General features: G+C 45.4%; 1 long non-coding RNA gene across 1 annotated transcript; it reads left to right on the top strand.

The window, feature by feature from the left end:
* The first annotated feature begins 7,233 nt into the window (after positions 1 to 7,233).
* LOC122461914 lies at positions 7,234 to 20,376 on the top strand. The gene is made up of 2 exons (XR_006284165.1): positions 7,234 to 7,561; positions 16,921 to 20,376. It is a non-coding gene; the product is annotated as an uncharacterized LOC122461914 (long non-coding RNA).
* Positions 20,377 to 20,683: the final 307 nt, after the last annotated feature.

Raw genomic sequence — 20,683 nt, 5'->3', positions numbered from 1 at the left:
AACCTGTAACCCCCAATCATTGGGGCAGTTTGGATCCCAACCTCACAGCCAGACCCGATCACCATAATGTGCCGAATCAAAATGCAGGATCCAAGATGTCCCCAAACCTGTATTCACATCTACAAATGGACTTTGCGGCTTGGGCCCATCTTTACTTTCATTGATAACTGGCTTCTAGGTGCGGGGTAGATGCGGACTGGTCCTTCATAAAGCTAATGTTGACCATACTTGGCATTTGTATAGTGAACAGACCCCCAGTGCATTTCTTTTTGTAGCTTGTCGAGAACTGCAAAAAGGAGCTCACCAATACATCGAAAGAAAACCACTGGCATTTGAAAGTCACTGATACAGTACAGCATGGTGGGTCTCCTGGCAACCTTCCTGCAAATTCTTCTTCCTTTTTTTAGAAACAACCCAATTTATATTATGCCAAAAGATAGCAAAATCTTGTATCTGATTTCCCATAGCAAATCCTGTTACAGACTAAGTGATATCCTAGGGGTTTCTTTTCTGTGTATTCTTGTGCTGTGTTTGTACCACTGCCTTCTACTAGGTGGACTGTTACATCACTCAGGTGAGTGAGACTGTTCTGTCTTTTGGGGTACATTTATCAAAAGCATGTTAGTCCCATTTAAAGTCAATAGTACCACACCAGCTTAGGGTATTGATGTCTCCTTAGCAAAGGTGACAATGTTCTCCTCTAGTGGCTAAATCCTATGAACCAAAACTATGGAACTGACATCGCTAAAGTGCGTGAGTTTGTACAGCCCTCTAGCGGCTGCAGCCCACAGAGTATAAAAGCCACATTACTACACAGCTTTGAGTAGTTCAGCAGTGACAGCACGACCAATACCAATCTCATCAAAACTGGATTTACCCGGTTTTCAGGTTGATCTATGCCGATGCAATGATCTGGGCAGAGCCAGTCTCTTTTATTCAGTACCTCCCATCTGCAGATATTTCCCTCTCTGTGCGCCTCTAGAAGTTTAGGTGATTTTGTTTGGACCGGGGAGAGGTGTTGGGTCTTTTTATGTGTGTGTGTGTGGGGGGGACGGGACTTTTCTGAAGGTGCTAGTGAAAGATAAGGCCCAATAAATGGCACCGGGGATCTCTCGCTTGATCTTGGTTTCCAAGAAATGGCTGGTTAAGAAGATAATGACAGAAGCTACAGAGGAAGCAGCAAGTAACAGCCAGTGACCGTACTCTGGGCTGTTTAAGCAGCACATTAATAATCCGGAATGACAGCGCTTGCAGGAGCAGATACACTGAGCTAATAGATATGTTTATATGCAGGAAGGTGGCCATATGCTTTTATGATTGCATTGCTATCCCTTACTGCACCACATATGCTTTGCTTTTGCACCTAATAGATTTCTAAATTGCCTCTTTCTATCTGAATGGTCTTCTTAAGTGTTTCCATAACACATTTTTTATGACTAATAAGGCTGCAATTTACTTAACCTGAACTGTAATCAGAGTCAGACAGGTTTTCATACAAGTCCTAGTCAGAAGTGCTCTGCTCAGCCTTCCAAGACCCCTGCTCCCGCAGAGCCTTTCCTTGTGTCTTGGTTAAATTCCTCTAGGGAGTTTTGCTACCAGGAAAGCAGGGATGATTGTTTCTGTTCCCTGCTTCATTTTCCCAGGGAGATAGTGCCCTTGAAATCTGGTGCAAATAGCAGAGATTCATTTAGCTTTTCCCATTCACGCTCCTTATCACCAGAATATTCACAGCTCTTTCTAAATTCTGGCACTTGGCTGCTTAAAAAGAAACTGCCCAGAAACGTTCAGTCTATCCGGAGGCAGAATACCAAGGCACAGTGAGAAAACTCAACCTAAAGGGAATCAACAGGCTTGCCTGGGACAGCAATAGAGTGATCGCTTGATGAAGGGAGAACCTGCAGTGAATTTACCCAGAGTGTATGTGATGGGCTGTAAGAGCAGGGCAGTCTGGAAACCTTCTCCAGGATCTAAGATGAGTTACCACACTGAAGTCAGCCTGAAGGAAAACTCTTCCCGGCTGCCCCTCAAGCTTGGGAGATGCTCCTTGTCAACGTCTGCCAAGCCACCTCATTATCCTCCTTCAAATTCTCCTCGGTCACGAGGCACACAAAAAACTTGACAAGGGCTAGGCTGCTGGTTGGCTGAGACCACCACCTGTCATGCTGACCAGTTGCGACTCCTTGTATCCCCCTGTCCTACTGTCTTCATCTGTTGTCTCTTATCTTGTACTTAAATCGTAAGCTCTCTGGGGCAGGAGCCATCTTTTTGTTCAATGTTTGTACAGCGCCTAGCACACTGGGATCCTGGTCTATGACTGGGGCTCCTAGGGACTATGGTCATACAAAGCATAAATAATAATAATTAAGGTGCTGCTGCAGCAAGGGGCCTATTACAGAGTCCCAGCTATGACTGTCATCTCATACATGTTTCTTTTGTAGCTAATTATCTGGTATTTGGCCTTGTAGCCCAGGAGGCCTTGCAGTTTGCAGGTTCTGATCCCCGAGATCCAGGTGAGCGTCTAACTACACCACAGTGCCCAGCCCTGCAAAGGGCTGAGCATCCTCAACTCCCATGAAATCAGTGGGAGCCCAGTGCTCAGTACCTCTCAGGAGACACCAAGTGTAGCTGCTGTGGGACATTTTTCAGACCAACGATTTTGGTGAGAAAAAAGGAGAAACGTTCTGTGGAGCAAGGCACTGAACACACGTCTTCCAAGTTCACCTCTGGCCCATCCTTCTGCTCCTGCATGGATTTACTATAGTGTTGTTCAGAACACAAACCATGTTCCCTGGACCCTGCAATTCTGAGCTGCTCCGCTCAACTTCTATGATTAAAAATGCATTTATATTGCCCTGTAGGGGCCCTACATTCCCTCTCCCCCCGCCCATGCATGTCTCAATTAGTGGTAGCATTCATTATCTGAATCATGGAAGCACATGGAGGTCCCTAACACTTCAGGACCACCATGACAGCAGATCAGGGGCATCAACTGACTCCACCACGTTCAGTTTTCTGTGTAGAACGATGCAGGTTATGCAAGAACTATCCCATTCTTGATGGTTCCCAGTCCACTGGGCAGGGAAGTCTAAACAAGGTAACGCCATGGAACACTACACACTTGGGTCAGGCCCACCCTGGACAATATCTACATAGAATCATAGAAACATAGCATATCATGGTTGGAAGGGACCTCAGGAGGTCATGTAGTCCAACCCCCTGCTCAAAGCAGGACCAATCCCCAACTAAATCATCCCAGCCAGGGCTTTGTCAAGCCTGATCTACATATTTTATCTGTCAGATTAGCTCATTTTAGAACCTTGCTGGACATGCAAAGCAAACACCCTGGCTGCCAACCGACTGCTCCAGGTGAAACAGTGTGATTGTCTGGCTATTGCTAGTCCTTTTTAGCCCCCCCCAAGAAGTGCCCTGTATAAGAGAGGAAGCAGAGGTAGCAGCTGTGGGTCCCCTTGCTATGGTTACAGAGAGGCAAGTTAGTGCCCTGAGTCAGGGAGTAAAGGATGATGAAAGATGAAGAGCAGCAACCAGGAATGTCAGCACCTTTTAATTGAAGGCCAGAGCTGAACTAACTCAATAGAAAATAAACAGTAACTGTACTTCAGTTCCATTTACCTAGATGGGCTGGTGACATTTCCAAATGAAGCCTAAGCCTGCACCACTCTTAGAGTGCAGAAAATGGGGCTAAATGGTAGGAGAACTGAGCTTTTATCTTTATGCTACTCAGAACTATCAAATGGGCATGAATAATGTTGACCACACTGGGGCACAGAGGGGAAATTAACCAGGGGGAATCCTGCATTACACTCATCAGACGCATTGGCCCTGGGGAAGCATTCAGGGGTCTGCATATTTTGCAGGATGGGAATCGGGGTCTAGGAAGCCTCCCTGCATTCCAGGGTCTCGGTGGGAGGACTAGCGCAAGCTGGGAAAAGGACCTTGGATCCATCAGCCGCTCCCCACCACAGATGTGTGATTATGTTGCCCTCTAATAGTCGAATTCTGTTATCTAGCTGCACCCATCCACCCCCTTTACTGATCACCGGATCCGTCAAGTACCTCCATGACCTTACTTGTGTAACTCTCCTCCTCCCTAACCCTTCCCCCAGTCCCTCCCAGCGACTGGGTGTCTCTCACCCACATCTTCTTATAGGTTATAATTACAGTGTAGAGCACAGTGTAGGTTGCCTCAGTTCACTAATAAAAAATCTAACAACAGAGCCCAGCAGCACTGCATCATTATTGGGCCAAGATCCTGCAGTCCTTACTCAGGCGAGACTCCCACTTAAGTCAATGGGAGTTCTGCCTCATGAAGGACTTTTGAAATCTACTGATGAGAAGCGCAACATAAGAACTAGGCCTTGTTAGTGTTGTTGTATGCCAGGCCTACCCACACAGCATTTGATGGTTTATACAGGTAACGGCAAAGGTGGGAGACCCAGCCTCCCCGAGATATGTCAAACTAGTGGGTAAGTAAACGTGCGCTAAAAAGTTGACTGAAGTTCAGGAAGGCCCAGCCACGCCTGAGGCCTCAATACGTCATTGTTTGCACGTCTTTGCAGACTTTACAAAAAAGAAAGGCCATTTGGACTGAAGACATGCAGCGAGACTGTCTTTGCCTGGGCTGATCAGGAAGTATTTGAATATTAAATACATGAAAACCCCTGTTTGGCTTTCAGCTAAAGGGAACCACTTTGCTGTGGGCCAGTGAAAGAGGGTTTTCTAGCCTGGATCCCCGGGCCAGGCAATAAGGACGGACTTCTGTCTACAGACGGCACTTAGCCCAGATCCAAAGCTCCCTGGAGTCATTAGAAGGAACCCCACCCACTCCAGTGGGCTTTGGACCTGGCCCAGGATGAATGATACGTAGTGCCTGCTTACCCTGCCCTTGTCACTTCAGCTAGATAAGGCAAGAGTTCACTCAGCCAGTCCCCTGAGCCCACCAATCACACGGTAACGCACATGGAGAGAAAACCCTTCCAGCCCCCCGTTGGATTATGTCAGGGGTGGCCAACCTGAGCCTGAGAAAGAGCCAGAATTTACCAACGTACATTGCCAAAGAGCCACAGTAACACGTCAGCAGCCCCCCATCAGATCCGCAAAGCCCCCCCACCCCGGCTCCCACCACCTCCCACCCACCGGCAACCCTGGAGATCAGCACCTCCCCACACCTCTCGATCAGCTGTTCTGTGGCATGCAGGAGGCTCTGGAGGGGAGGGGGAAAAGCGAGGGCACGGCAGGCTGAGGGGAGGAGGCGGGAAGGGGTGGAGTGGGGGCCGGCCTGGGGCAGAGCCAGGGGTTGAGCAGGGAGCGCCCCCCGGCCCATTGGAAAGTTGGCACCTGTAGCTCCAGCCCCAGAGTCGGTGGCTAGACAAGGAGCCGCGTATTAACTTCTGAAGAGCCGCGTGGGGCTCCGGAGCCCCAGGTTGGCCACCCCTGGACTATGTCCTGCAGTAAGAGCTTTAACTGCCCTTCTTCTCACTTGCATCACTCTCAGTGGTATCATTGGTTAACCGGCAGGCGATGCTGCTCCTTAGACGGTATTCAAACTCTCTGCCACACAAATGGGAAAAGTCCTCGTCTCTTGCCTCCCAACAGCACTCGGAGGGTTAATCCCCAAGTCAACGGTGTCACAGTGAAGCAAAGGGCGCCCTGAGCGGAACCAGCGACGTTCCAGCGATGGTTTGTTTGATCGATGCTATAAACTGACAGATTGTTTGGGGAAGGGTTTTATCTCAGCCCTCACATCTGTTCTCAGTTTAGATGCTGGGGTACATGGCTTGTTGTGAATAGCAGGTGCTGCGTGTATCTGGTGAACATTAGGGAACATTCATTTCAAGGCTCTGGAGCTGCCAAAAAGAGTGCCGATTGGACAGATGTTACTTTATTACTGTCAACTTGTCGTCTTGGATGTTTTAAGGGAACATTTGTTTGTTAAGGAAACACAGCTGTTCCCACGAAACTTCTTGTTTTCTTTCTTTGGCTGAAGGGCAAAGAGAAAGTCCAAGCCACGGAGGCCACGTGTGAGCCCTTCCTGTGTGGGGCTCTCGCTCCCCAGCTCTCTGATAACGTTCTACCCAGCATGGCCCTGCTGGAAGCCTCCTGAACGAGCTCCCTTGGTTAGCCAGGTCCCTGGTTCTGGAAGCAAGATTCAATCTGACACATGGGTGGGGGTGATGGTACTGTGGTATAGACAGATGGGAATGCACCATTCATTTCTGGGCAGGGGGTATGCACTAACGGTGAAGTGCTTACTCCCTTGAAGCTAAGGGGAAAACTTCTTGAGTGGGGCCAGAGCTGCACCCCAGAGGTGTAAAGGTTCATCGCAGCCTTGGGAGTTAGCGTTCTATGACGAGGAACCATTATAGTGTGGGTTATAGTCCAATGGAGTGCAGCTGGAAACCTTTCATCAGAGACAAATTCTGTGTAGATATCCATCTGGTAGCACCAGGGGGCAAGTGTCAGCGCCGAATTGGGCCCAGTGGGCTACCACAGAAGGTGGAATTCACCCCAGGGCAAAGGACCAGCACAAGACCTGGCTGCACCACTTAGGTCCTGCTTAGTCCCACCCTAGTGGGATGGACGTGATGTGTAGTTTTTGCACTGCACACAAGGCTGAGTTTCATCCTGCAAGGTTTACTGTCAAGGTTAAGACTATGGACTCTGGAGGTAGCTGGGTGTGAGGAGAAGACTCATGTCAACACAGAATGACAGTACGGGCTGTGATTTTGAGCCTGAGGATTGTGGCAGGTGGTAGGAGAAAGCCTTGGAAAACCCCCATATCCCCCTGAACCAGGAGGCGCCAATGATGAGCCTGTCTGGATTGATTTTCCTGTGCATTTCTTTATTTTGTGAGGGTGGGTCAATCTGACATGGGGCTGAGTATCCTCGAGTCTCAGCAAAGCCAAAGGGATTTGAGGGTCCTTCAGCCTCTCGCTGGATCAGGCCTCACCATTGGGCCAGTGTCGTCAGTGCACGTGGCACTGACAAAGGTAACCTTTCTCTGTCCCAAAGAGCGTACAAAGTAAGGGCAAGCAGGCACAGTACAATGGGCCTGATTCTGTAGCATTTATGCAAGCAAAACTCCCACAGACTTCAAAGAGATATTCCCTCCACTAAGGATCACAGAATCCGGCCCAGGGGATCATCTAGGCTGGGAGGTTTGGAAGGAGGAGACTGACTATGATTAAGAAGCTGCTCAAGCATCCAAAACATTTCAGGAAATGGAAAGATCTGAGCCCTTCTAGGCAACGGAAACACTGTTAGGAAAACAAGAAACATGATACCCAGAGGAAGCACTACGCAGATCTTCAATTAGCTCTGAGAGTCTTGCTTCAGATTGCGTGGACCCTAACAGCTAATGCTGGATGAGCGGAGAAGGATGTCCTAGGGGTAGAGAACAGGAGCAGGAGTCAGAAAATCTGGGTGCTGTCTTACAGATTTCCTGGGTAGTGTTGGCCAAATCACTTCCCGTCTCTGTGTGCCTCAGTTTCCTCACCTCTACCGTGAGAACAATACATTCTCTACTTTACCAGCGTGCTGTGAGGTATGTGAAACACTTTGGTGTTCTCTAATGAAAGGAAAAGTGTTATTACAAGCTGATTGTATAATTTCTGGAGAAGGGCAAGAACCTGTGTTAAAGCTCCGGCTATGCAATGACATCCTTTGAATACACAGTGAATAAGGCGATGAATCTTTTCTTCTTAAACAGCAGCGGCATTGCTTAGCGAGGTCCTGGTCTGTTATGTATTTAACCTTGGGCAAGTCTTAAATCCTTTTTTTATGCTACAAATCTGCTTGTCAATAGCTGCAGCTAAGTGGGATGGAAACTGAAAGCCATACAACTCATCAGAGTATCCCTTTGTGAGATCGTCCAGCTCTGGGACATTTGGAGTCACTGAATTGCATCGGACCACCCAGTATTTGATCAATTCTGAATTATTACCCTGCCACTTATTAACACATGCTGAATGATTGTCCGGTATAGCATAGATCTTATAATTTCTTGCAAATATTTGTTTTCCTTTATTTTTTATCCGCAAGCTTTTCCACTTGGATTGATCCCAAGAGAAAATGTGCAAACGAGGAGTCAAATATCTTTATGGCTTAAGGATTTATTGAAGGAATTCATTCTTCTTAATAACCTCCCCTCACATTCTGTGTACACATTAAAAAACCAATAAGCTTTATCAGCTAGTTGGAGTAGGAGTCTCTCTTTCTGACATTCTGTGACTGTAATGTCAGTCTCAGAGCACTCGCCAATAGGACTGAAATACTTACATGAGTATTGATATATGTATATTACGTAGGCAGGTTGACACGTATCCTTTCACAAATTGACCTCACAAGGCACATGCCCACCAAAGCCCTGACTAAACGCCGCGTAAATAGCTCTCTCTTGCTGTAACACTGGAATTTTTAATGTTGGCTTGGCTAAAAATGTACCTCTCAAAAGAAAACAATGCAAACCCATGGAGTCAGGCCATGGATTCTCTGATTAGCCCACAGGTGCAACTCTTTTGAGGCTAATGGAGTTTTGCCCAACGACCTCATGGCTACATTTGCCCTGGCTGTTCAGTTTGGTAATATTAGTTGGCATTTTAAACTCATTTGGAGCCGACTTCATCCCTAGAGCGACTCTTTCAGTGCAGTTCAATTGGCCCATTGTTTTACTAAAGGGAAACCAACTTATCCATAGTTACCTTTTTCATAAACAGGTTTTCTTATGTGTGTTACCAACCATCAGCGGTGGGCCAAAGCGGAACTCCAAAGCCAGCCCTTTTTGAACTTCACAGTGGGTCTGCAGCAAACCCACACCCTATGTTGTGCTTTTGGTCCTAGTCAGATCCAAAGCAGAAGGCGCATGTTTATTGGCTCCCTCATGGATGCAGCCTGAATCTCACATGAACAACCATTCTCCTTATAGCTTGGTCCAAAACAGCAACAATCTCACAAAACACGTCTGAGCTGAGGGGCTTGCTTGCAAGAGAGCAGCTGCTTCCAAGCTTTAGGTGCATTGAACCATGGTTCAGATTCAGCCTCAACCCTGACCTCTGGAAGGATGGTCCAGTGGGTAAGGAGTACCTTAGGGCTTCAGAGAGACCAGAGTTCAATTCTCTACTCTGCAACAGGCTTCCTGTGTGACCTTGGGCAAATCACTTAGTGTCTCTGTGCCTCAGCTCCCCAATGGGGATAACAGCCTGCCCTGCCTCACAGGGGTTTTGTGAGGATGAACAGATTAACAAGTGTGAAGCACTCAGATACTGTAGTGATGGGGGCTTATCCTGGAGTGCTCTATTCACCACCGGGCGGTGCCTTCTTCTGGGGATTAGCCCCTCTCAATTCAGCACCCCCCTTCTGGTTTTCACCTTTGCAGTTCTCCTCTCACACATGGAGTTGCAATACAGCTGGTTTGTGACTCGGCTCTCCAGCCAGGTCACGCTGTAATTTCCCCTTCTGGGCGAGTCTTTCAAGGACCTTCTGCACCAACAGTGTCAGGCTGGCCTCAGACCCACCATGGCTGGTAAAGGAACTCAGGCTCTCACCCTCTACTCTGCGTTCCAGGGCCCTGTAAGGAAGAGTTGGTGTGGGACTTCACCAACCCGTACTGCTTACTTCATGCCCTGCTTCTTTCGGCTTCTCCTTCACGAGCCTCCCTAACCAGACCTCTCTGTCTTAGGCCTACTAGGTAAACCCATCCTCCTGGGCTCCTGGCTCCTCCTCCTCAGGGACAGAGGCTACAGGCTTCCTCCCTGAGGCTCTCACTCTGTTGCTGGCTTTATAGATGCCCCACCTGTTCCTCCCAGGTGAGCTTCCTTCTAATTAGTACCCTCCACTCAGCCTACATCTCCCCCATTTGAAGCTTAATTGTCTGATTGGGCCAAGCTGGCCTAATTCAACTTTCTCAGGGCTGGTGTGGGCAGTACACCCCATCACAGGGCTGCATCAGAACCTAAAACAGATCGCTAGAGCCCTGGCCTGATCACCCCCACGCTAACTTGTGACACCTGAAGTCCTAGTTCTGACCATGCTGAGATAGTGTGCAAGGAGACTACAGAACAGGGATGTAGGGAACCCTTTTCCCACCACAACAGCCATGCAGAATATTATCAGAGCACACTCTAGGTGGAGAGATTTGTCTAAAAGTAGCTAATGCACTTGCAAGAGAATGGCCCCTGGGATGAGGGGTGTGTCCATCTCCCCAGCTGGCTAGCGCACATAACAGTAAGTGCCAGCCCATAGCTGGTAACTACGCTACTTAGAGGAGAAGCAAAGTGTAGTGTCTCCCAGCCCATTGTGAAAATCCTGCCCTTTTGTGAAAAGGACGTGTCTGGCTTTGTTCTTCCTTGCATGTGCTGGCTCCCTGCAGCAAAGGTAGGACCCCAGCCCTCTGCTTATTACATTTAAATCTAAAACGTCTTTGCTTTTCACCATCCACACTGGCTAACTGCTTTTGGCACTTCACCTATCTTGGGCAGTGAAATTAGACTTGCCAGTTACATGTTAGTTTAGGATTCCTTCCTAGTCAGTTTCTCTTAATGGTTCCCCTGTTCAAGTCTAGTGCTGTAGAGTTTAAGATGCAAGAGGAATGTTTAAACTGAAACAGAAAACTAATTCCAGTGACATTCCCCAGAAATATTAAGGAAAGTTTCTATTAATATTATGGATGGATGGTAGAGGTGGGCAAATTTTTTTTGATGAATAATTCGTTAGTGGAAAGATGCAGTTTCGGGTCAACTGAAACGATCTATGAATTCAGAGAATAGCCTCCCTACCGCCCGCGCAAAGGAATTTTCTTTGAAAAAGTCAAAATGTTTTGGTTTGGTTTTGACATGTTCAAAACAAACCCGTTCAGCTTTTCATGTTGAAAAGACAATTCATTTGAAAACTTAGCTGGATTTATTTTTTAAAAATTAAAACAAGATAAAAACAACCAAAACCTAAACACAATGAAAAAACGGAAAAGAATTTCTGTTTCAGGTTAACTCAAAACGATTTTTTTTTCAATGCTTTTGGTTCAGCCACCAAACTGGGGAAAAAAAAAATCAATTGTTTGCTCAGCTCCAGTGCAGGAACCTATTCTGCCTAATATGAAAACCACCGACAGCATCGTTGTTCTGAAAGACTGTCTTGAATGCAGATGCTAGCGACTTTGTGCTTTGCTTATCTCAGACTGTGAAAACAGGAGCAGAAGGGAAAAATCTGCAGGAAGTATAGTTATACTGTACCGTGGAACCTCATTGTGACAAACAGCAGAGTTACGAACTGACCCGTCAACCACACACCTCATTTGGAACTGGAAGTACACAATCAGGCAGCAGCAGAGACCAAAAAACCCCAACAAACAAATACTGTATAGTGCTGGGTTAAACATAAACTACTAAAAAAATTAAGGGAAAGCAGCATTTTTCTTCTGCACAGTAAAGTTTCAAAGCTGCATTAAGTCCAATGTTCAGTTGTAAGCTTTTGAAAGAACAACCGTAACATTTTGTTCAGAGTTACGAACAACCGCCATTCCCGAGGCGTTCGTAACTCTGAGGTTGTACTGTAGAATATGTATATTTATAGAGGCAATCGATCAATTTGTTAGATGGTTCTTCAGCGATCCCTGATATAAAACACAAAGTTCCCTTTGTCTAGAAAAACAATTATTAAAAATATTGAAGCTCCCTTGGGAAAACCCTCCAACCCTAACCCTCCCCCATCCTCACAATCGCTTCCCCGGCCTGGCACTAATATGATGTTTGCTGCCTTCACACTGTTCACTCTGCTTGTGTGCTTTGCCTTCCCCCACCCTGTGGCTGTGTGGTCTGTTTACACTGTAAGCTCTTCAGGGCACAGACTGCCTGCTACTTTATGTTTGTATAGTACCAAGCACAATGGGCCCCATTCTAGATTGTCCCTTAGGCAGTGCTGCGATAAACATGATTAATAGATAATAAAAAAAATGATTAACAACACCGTTTTAAAATACAGATGGGTCTGAATCTAAATATCAAAACTGAGCACTTGAGAACTCTGAAGGGAGCTGAAATCTGACTGTAAATAAAACCTGATGATAAATGCACTCCAAAACAAAGCTGTATATAAACAATGACCAGTTTTGCAAATAGTTCCTCTCTTTATACCAGGCCAAATCAAAATCCCAGCTGTAAACACTACCCAGTTTGTGGCATCTGAAATCCAGCTACAGATCAAAACCTTGCAGCTCGGGCTCACCACTAGTTTGAAGGACAGGAGAAAAACAAATATTACAAAATATCATATGATTTTTCCAAACACAAAATATAGCTTGAAAGGCTCACAAAAAACCCCTCAATCCGTGCATGATTTACCCAACCCTAATTGCTATTTGGTTCTGTAAAATCTTATTGTTATTGGGCCATAGTGGGCTGTTGCTTTTTTAAGCAGAGGCCCCATTGGAGTTCAGTTTAAAAAGCAATGACTCTTTGTGACCCCATTGTTACTTTTTTCCTACAAGAACTTAACTCTGGGTCTAAACCACCTGAAAGCACCCCCTTTAAACCTGCTGGATGTGTAGGAAAGGTTGTATTACTACCCAGAAACCCCACAATTGTCTTTGGCTTATTAATGTTAAATAAAAGTTGAATTCTGTTTGCAGTTACAGCTGGTGCTGCAGACTTTCAGAACGAACTCTGCAGAAAATGAGTTTTATATACTGACTGGCTGAATGGATAATTAAACAAATAACAAAAGTGAAATGCAATTTTGTTTTACCTCCTGGGAACATTATTGTTAGTTTATTCTTTTTATCAAAAGACTTGGGGGGTAGGGGGTAGGAAACGATGCAATTTAACAATATTGCTTTTGTAAACAATTTAAAAATCCAATAACTGTAAAACTTATGACATGTTATTAAAATGTCTTAATTTTCCCCGAACAAGTGAGAGAGCTTTTCCAATCTCAGATGCTATAATTTAATTATACACTTTAGGTTTTTAAGAAAACCATAATTCTTAGCACTGAATACGTTCGATTTAATGTCCTTCTGGTATGTCTAAAGAGCTCAGACATCCCTGAACTCAACAGCCTTGTCTGCACTAAACCTTCCTTCCTGAAATATTTCACTGTTGTGAACACCAATGCAGCTCAATCAGTACAGCAATGATGGGAGGCCCAGCATACACAGGGCTCCAGAAGGTCACTGGTGCTTTTGCAGCTGTGACATCTAGAATTGCTCTGAGAAGAGTGAGATGAGACAGTGCATAAAACGCTGGTGGCACCTGGAGCTCCAGCTGTTACTGATTGCTGGTGGAGTGAAATCCATGCTGGCACCAGTGGAAATATTTTATAGGAAAATGTCTATGGTAAATGAGACTTTAGAGGCCACTATAAGGGACTGATGGGAAAGTAAATTAAATATAGACCTTGAGAAAGGGAAGTGTAGTTGGAGCACAGAATTGCAAGCCAGGGACTTCTGGGTTGTAATTTTGGCTCTGACCCTGACTCCATCTGTGGCCTCAAGCAACTGACTTATCCTCCTTGCCTCAGTTTCCCTGTGGGAATGATAAAGCTCACTTCCATACTCCATACTGAGCTCCCAGGGGTGACGTGAGGATTGACTAGTTAATGCTTGTGAAGGGCCCTGAAGATGGAACAATTGTTTTGTTTGTGGGTTCTTGTGTATAATCTGACACTAAGTCATTGATGGGGTGAATCTGACAGTCTCAGCTGACCCGTTTGCACTGCATCAGCCAAATTCTACAGACACACATATCTTGGGCAGTATGAGAAATCCAGGGCTTATTTCCACATATCTTAATATCCGCACTCATCCACAGATATCCAGCACTGCTGCCTACCTTTAAGATACTTCCCGTAAGGCCACCCTGCATTGAGACACTGAGCACAATGACACAATGAGCCAGTATATCCTTCGTGCTCAAATGGACGGTGAGGAAGTGCCTACTTAGGGACAGAATCATAGACTCACAGGGTTAGCAGCGACCGTAAGGACCCAAGATGCAGGATTTGTTGTGTCTAAACCATCCAAGACAGATGCCTACCCAGCATCTTTTTGAAAACCTCCAGTGAAGGAGCTTCCATGTCTTCCCTAGGCAAGTCTGTTCTACTGTGAGCTGTAGCTCACGAAAGCTCATGCTCAAATAAATTTGTTAGTCTCTAAGGTGCCACAAGTACTCCTTTTCTTTTTGTCCTACTGTTCTTACAGTTAGGAAGTTTTTACTCAGATTTAATCTAAATCTGCTCTGCTGTAGTTTGAACCCATTGCCTCTTGTCCTGCCCTCTGTAGCAAGAGAGAACAACTTTTCTCCATCTTTTTTATGGCAGCCCTTCAAGTGTTTGAAGACCGCTGTCATACCCCGCTTTTAATCTCCTCTTTTCCAAACTAAACGTACTCAGCCTTCAGCCCTTTCTCGTGTGGCTTATGTTCCATCTCTTTGATCATCTTTGTTACTCCCTTTTGGATCCTTTCCAGTTTCTCTACATCCTTTCTATACACTTGCGACCAAAATTGGACACAGTTCTCCAGCTGAGGCCTAACCAGCGCCGATTAGAGCGGTACTATCACCTCCCATGATTTGCATGCTATGCCTTTGTTAATGCAACCTACAATTGCATTTTCTTTTTTAGCAACAACAGGATGCAGCTGACCCCTGTGGGAATCTTTGCTATAATGGGAAGAACCCGTTTAGATGGTTAGTCCTGTCCGTGGTAATGTGTGCCTAGCGGAGTCTGATAAGCGACATGTCCCCGTTTTAGATTGATCTGGCCATAAGGGTATGTCCACACTGCATTGTGAGCCTGGGTCTGTGGGACCTGGCTTGTGGATTCAGTGTTTCCAAGCTCGCACTTGAGCGTCCATATTGCATTGTAAACCTGGGTTTACAGTTGCCGGACCATGGTCTCCCAGCTGTGCTAACGCAGCCATACTGGGCTAAGCAGGTCTTCTGACAAGTTCATGGGTTGACCTGCGTCCACACTGCAGAACGACAGGGCTTGGGCTTGGACCTAAGTCACAGTGGGACTCAGGCTCAGACCCACCTCCCACGTAGGCCCTAGGCCCTGAGTGCTTGCTCACCCGAGTCAGAGTGATTTTTGTGCGGATGGCGGGGAGGGAGGGATGGAGTTTGAGCTCTAACCTGAGTCAGAGCCCAGGCTTAGTGTGGAATGTAGACATATTCTAAGTGACCTGCCCAAGGTCGCACAGCACAACAATGCAGCTCTCCTACCTTTCTGTCCCATGCTTCTTCTCCTTAGTAAGTCTTATTATAAAAAGCATTAGCAGAAAAATAGTAACTTTGTCACAAGAGAGTCCATCTCCTCTGCTCTACGTTAAGTCATAAAGCTGCCAATGGTGATGTTACAAACAGAGGAGTAGGATTTTGGGTGGAAATTGAAACCAGGAGCAGATGCACATTTATTGAGCAAAGATCCTGCTTTAATGCAAAAAAGGGTCTCTATACCTTGAAAATACCCAACCAACCCAAAAAACCAACCAACCCCCAAAGGGGAGCAGGGAGCAAAACACATGCAATATGCAACTAAATGGAATATTCTTCACAGTTCATGCAATGAGAAGTCTTTAAAATGCAAAAATAATAAAGCAAAAAGCTTCCTACCCATTCTTGCTGGTGAAGTCTGATGCATTTCACAAGGCATTTAGAGGCCTAATTTCCCGCTGACCTTCGCCTTGTGTGATCCGTTACACCTGTGCAGAACACTGCTACATCAGAATGGACACAGACAGCACAAGGTGGTGGAGAATCAGACCTCGGGGGCCAGGTTCTGCACTGGGCAAGGATCAGGAAGTGGTGGCTTCTGAGTCACCCCCACAAAAAAGCATTGACCTCTGAAGCGTTCCGTCTGACTTCTAACTTGTGCCCCAATTGCCATGACCCCTACGCCCCACTGTGGGGGTATAGAATTACAGGACTCCCTGGCCTGGCTTCCTTTTACCCTAGATTCATAGAATCATAGGACTGGAAGGGACCTTGAGAGATCATCTACTCCAGACCCCTCCACTCATGGCAGGACTAATAATCTAATATTCACCACCTTCCTTCTATGGCCCGCCCCAGAATAAGCCCTGCAGGGAGGGTTTTGTAGAGGTGGAACAGAGCTGGTGGAGGTAGGTCTGTACCCGGCATACATGTTCCCAGTGCCGGGGGCATCGTGCCCACCCCACAGCCCCTTAGTGCCAGCCGTCACTGTGACTGTGAATCTGAACCACTGAGTCAAGGGGGTTTGAGCAATCTCTTCACTGCCAGCAGGATAGGGCCCTCAGTGGGAGTGGAAGTGCTTCCCACACAAGAACTAATTTAAGGAAAATATAAATGTTAACAAATAAATAAAGGCAAGCTACACTGAACGAGTAATAAGGTACCTTTGGATGTTCATTATGCTGGATTTCCAGACAGTTAAGTTGTTTAATGCATTTCCCTTTGGCTTGCATATCAATCTCTCAGCCTGTCGGAAAATGTAGTATAATATCCTCTGCGTTATACATTATTGCTTAAATGCCTCAATGGCACCAACAGTGACGCTCCCACCAGGTAGGAGCTGTGATTCATTGACACCAGTGGTGTGTGGATAATTGATTGCAAGTGATTGTCAGCATGCTACGATTATCTTTGTGTTGTTGGCAAAACAATTAATAGCAACAAATATAATTTATTTAATTAATCATTTCCTGTAAATAAATGAATCAGAATAAAATAAATCACCACACTGTTTCTAAAAAATGGCTTCCTTTAAAACCCTGCCACAGGTTGGCGCAATGGAGCTGATGATGGGGAAGAGATATAGGGCGGAGCAGGGTGAATATTAAGCAGATGTTACACATGCCGCTCCAAACTTTGGAAATGTATAAAGTATCTCAGAGTGTGACTGTGCAGTAAATAATCTGTAGTTTCAACCCTATAGGGTAGGGATAATTGAGAAGAATGAGCTTGAAGAACAATGCTGGGCTGTCCTAATCCCCCTGGACCTCTCTGCAGCATTCAACACTGTCGACCATGAGATCCTGATGTTTCTCCTGAGAGAGGTGGCAGGGTGCGCAAAAAAGGTTCTGAGTCTTTCCCGGAGGGATGCACCCCAAGAGTAGTGATGGGAAACTGAACCTCTGCGACTGGACCCTTCGCTTGTGGAGTCTCCCAATTCTCGCTCCAGTCCTTTCCAACATCAACATGCAGCCAATGGATGAACTGTTCAGTCAATATGGACTCAAGGGCCAGCAACATGCAGATGACACACAGCTCTACCTATCCTTCGCCACATACAACCACACTGCTGCCACCAAGATGGCCCAGTGCTTGGATGAGATCGGCTCATGGATGAAGAACAGTTGGCTGAAGCTGAATCCGAGAAAGGCAGAGGTAATGCTGGTGGGCAGAGGAGAGCATTTTGAAGAGTCTGCAGCCATGGTGCAGTCTCTGCTGGTTGAAGGGTATACACCGACAATTCGTCAATTCAGTCTGCAGTTGAGGAGTGCTCACATAGCAGAATCCACAAGTAATGCTTTCTACCATCTCCAGTTGGCCAGAAGACTCTGTCCCATCCTGGTGGATGATGACTTGGCCTCAATCATTCATGCCACTTCTTAGCTGGACTAGAGCAATGTGATATACCCGGGCATGAAGCTTTCAGCACATAGGAAACACCAGCTAGTATAGGACACCACAGCTCACCTCCTCAGCAACACAAGCTACCGCGAACACAACAGACGTGTCATTTACTACCTACATTGGCTTCCCATAGAATTTTGCATCAAGTTCAAGGCCACAATTCTTATCTGTAAGGCACCCATGACCTAAAACCAGTGCATCTAAAAGAGCGTAAGACTTTTGGGTGAAGACCATGGCCAACACATTTGCTCCACTGGCACAATGGAATTCTCGTCAGTAAGGATAAAACTCATCTGAGCGGGAGACAGAGTTTTCTCAAGGGCTGGGCCAAGTCAGTGTAATGACCACCCACCCTGCCAGGAACTAAGGACAATCATGAAGCTCACCACTTTCTGCTCAAAGTGCAAGGCACATTTCTTTGACCTTGACTTCTCTAACAGCAACACATATGTTAAAAAACTGCCCAAAATACCCCAGCAAAACAATACACTCCACTTCATACATTTCTCACTCCAAGGAGTGGAGGAGAGAACAAAGGCAGAAAAACACATGACAGATGTTAGTCATGTTGCTTAATGCACTGCTGGAGAGTGCTCATATTCTACAATGATGAGCATGGTATAAGAAATTGCACAGAATAAAATAGAAGCCAATGGACTATTAGAGTCATCTGACAGAAGAGCTTTGACGATGACTATCCAAAATTTAACTGTTCATCTCATAGGATAATGCTTTTTCCATCATTACTGTACTTTGTTCCTTGCTTCCAATCTCTTCTCAAGTCTTGTATAGTAAGAAAGTTTAATTTTCATTATTATTCTTCTGTACTAACTGGAGGTTCCAATCAGGATTGGGCTCACTTTTGTGCTAGGTACAGTACACATCTGTACATTAGAGCCTCTCTCCTAATTTCTATCTCTCTCTCTTTCACTCACACACACACACACACACTTCAGATCAGGAGTCACTCAATGAGTGGTACTTGAGACATTAAGCTTTAAGACTGGGGCAAAACCCATGACTTCAAACCAAGCTGCTTTGAAATTTCAAAAGGTTCCAACCAATCTCCAGTTCCAGACCTGTTCCTCTGGTTTTCATTCAGGCTTGAATCCTGAACTAAAACTGGACTTTGCTGGGAGCTTATAGAAACAGCTTTCTCACAAGATTTTTGTCCTAAGCTAATAAATTCTACAAGAGCAGCTGATCTTGTGAGATTCTCACCACTTCAGTGCTGGATTTCCTGGGTGTCCCCCCCCCCCCCCCCACAATCCCCCAGTGGTCAACTAGTTACGTACAACTAGTGTTGACAATTTAGTTGTTTTCCACTCCCCCCCTCCCCGTAAATTTGAACACCCCACCTCTAATTTCAATTATTGGGGAAAACACTTGGATCAAATCCGAACCCAAAGTCTAGCTTTGATATGTTTAGACCTTAAACCTGAATCACACCGTAAATACAGACCTAGAGTCACACAACCTCCTCCACCCATCTCTACAGCTTTCAGTCTATACAACTACTTTGCTTTTCAGAGTAATATCCATTAATGTCGGCCACATGGTTGAGTGAAACCAAACGGAGAGTCCTAAAGCATCACATCAAAGCATGGGCATAAGCATTGCATCCCATAGTCCAATGGTGAACACTTCACACTTTCTGATGGAATCATTATATACTTAATTTAAGTAATTATTGGTGAAATTCTCCTAGGTATGGAGGCACTACTCAAGAATCTCCTCATCAATTAAACTCCAAGGTAAGGCAATGTAGGGAGTAGCTATATGTGTAGAATGACATTGTTATGCTGGAGTGTCTCCATGCTGGGCAGCTGCAGGGGAGCCCTGGAATCTGGCTTTATTTGAGTCCGAGTAGCCCAAAAGCCCCATATAGGGTGTACAGAAGGGCAATAGCCAATGTTTTAGCCCAAAGCTGTGTCCCCACGTAGTTGCTGTCACAAAGCTAGCTTTCTTACGCTTCCTGTGGTTAATTTTACCCCTTATAACTTGCAAGTGAGACTAACACTCAAAGTTACGCTCATCTGAGAGCACACCCGTTTCGTACAATTTCAGGGAACCTTCTGGCAAACAGAAAGTATGGCTCTTGTTCCGAAACCTCAAACCAGCCAAAACTTACCTAGCTGTGGATTTCACTACAAAAATGTTTCACACAATGCCAGTCGTAACATCAGCTGCAGTTAACATGTTTCATATGGGTCCAAGCTGCGAAGGACTGGACCGTCCCTAAAATTCAAAGAGGTTTATGAGTCCAGAGATACAGGCCCTTCTCTATTTATACTAGAAAAAAACCCTACTGGGGTGTACTTTTCAGCAATGAGCCTAAATCAACCCCCTGGCTCTGAACAAAATTCACATCCAGCTGTGGATCCAAACACTTGAGACCGTTTCTGTTGGAATGCCAACAACTGCGCCTACTTAAGTCACTTAATAGATTACCACCCCCAACTCAGGTCACAATAATTTGCCTCATAGCGTAAATTTACCCTTGACCCTGTTAGACTAAGGGGTGTAGATCGGGGAGAATTTTGCCTTGGAGACAACAATAGGCAGTAGAAATAGAAAATATGTTAGTTTTAAAGAAGAGTAATAAGAAAGATAAATCTCCAGACCCTCTATAAATAATCTGGACCAGAAAAATACACAAGATGTGTCATAGAATGGTAGCATGTTAAGAACGGGGAAAGTTTCTAAAATTAATTTCGTTCATTTTAGTTTATTAAAATTGCTTTCATTTATCTCTCATGTTAAATATTTTATTTTTCCATATTAATGGTTGCAATTTCTACTGTGGCTTGTTTCTGTCATTAACACTGTACAAACTTAATATCATTAGTAGCTTTTCCCTTAATTATGTGACTGGAGAAGAAAAACATCAAAGTTTCCGTGAAATTGGAATAGTATATCTAAATTGCCTCATGTTTATTTTAACATTAACAGTAAATGAAGCTAATGGGCTTTTATATTATTAAAAGCAGCCATTTGTGTCCTGCCTGCTGTAATATATAACAAAGCTTTAAAAGATGTTAAATAATTAGTTATTTAATAGG

Source organism: Chelonia mydas, chromosome 10 (genome assembly GCF_015237465.2).
Source record: "Chelonia mydas isolate rCheMyd1 chromosome 10, rCheMyd1.pri.v2, whole genome shotgun sequence".
Lineage (NCBI taxonomy): Eukaryota > Metazoa > Chordata > Testudines > Cheloniidae > Chelonia > Chelonia mydas.
The sequence above is the reverse complement of the archived record's forward strand: the minus strand, read 5'-3'. Positions and strand labels throughout refer to the sequence as shown.